The sequence below is a fragment of the Egretta garzetta genome, unplaced genomic scaffold (assembly GCF_000687185.1).
Source record: "Egretta garzetta isolate BGI_Z169 unplaced genomic scaffold, ASM68718v1 scaffold10, whole genome shotgun sequence".
Taxonomy (NCBI): domain Eukaryota; kingdom Metazoa; phylum Chordata; class Aves; order Pelecaniformes; family Ardeidae; genus Egretta; species Egretta garzetta.
Genome location: NW_009258268.1, coordinates 645,520 through 646,367, shown reverse-complemented (window position 1 = coordinate 646,367; position 848 = coordinate 645,520). Strand labels below are relative to the sequence as shown.

The 848-nt window shown below is 33.0% G+C and overlaps 1 protein-coding gene across 1 annotated transcript in view; it reads left to right on the top strand.

Moving 5' to 3' along the window:
- The window catches only part of QRSL1 (glutaminyl-tRNA amidotransferase subunit QRSL1), a gene marked incomplete at its 5' end in the record, with an annotated part of 13,701 nt that overhangs the window by 10,857 nt on the left and 1,996 nt on the right, over nt 1-848 (top strand). The gene's annotated exons all lie outside the window — the stretch shown is intronic.

The following is an 848-nucleotide window of genomic DNA, read 5'->3' as shown; positions in this document are numbered from 1 at the left end:
GCCAAGTGTTCTCCTTCTGGTTACAACTGTCCAGATCAGCTTTCCTAAGGCTGCTTTAAAATTCATGTAGTTCACTCGTCAGTGAAGGAATATGCAATTGGCTTCCATCAAGATTGAACAGAAGAGTCCTGTTCCTGTCCACAGTAAATTACTTTTGAAGAACAGAACCCAGGGTTCAGAAAGCATTCTTAGAATAAATAGTAGAGAAAAACCATCTGTGTCTCCTGCAAATGTTGCATTTTACAGATTATTTTTATATCACTTTTTAAATCTGTAAAATAACTAGGTGATTATTCAGGAAGCAATGGTAGCTTGTCAGCATTGTATCAGAATTAACAGAGTATGTGTTTGATTTAACAGTATTTTTTCACTTTTTTTAAACACAAAATAGTCTTTCCAGCTTAAAATAGGTCCTTTTTGTTCCTTTTAATGTTTTTCTGAAGTTAACAGCTAAGATGATTTCAGAAACTACTGTAGAAAAATGGCTAATTCTCATAATTTAACTCTTAACTTGAATCTGCTGTCTATTATTAATTATAACCACTTTCACTGCAGTTTTTCAGAAATGTAGATCTTTAGGTTACTTTAACAGAGTGGCTTTTGGGCAGTTTCAGTTGCTTGATCTACGAACACTCTGGCTTTTTTTTTTTTTTTTAATAGCTGTATGTTCAGATGGCAATTACTTTTGAAACTGAATTTCTCTAAATTTTAGGATTCCACATTTACCAGTTCTACATGTGAAGTTAAAAGGAATAATAGACATAAAGCTGACTAACTTGGTTCTGCTTCAGAATGGTGTAAAGACAGTTTAGAAACCCATAGAACACATGCTTACATGAGGAAAAAAA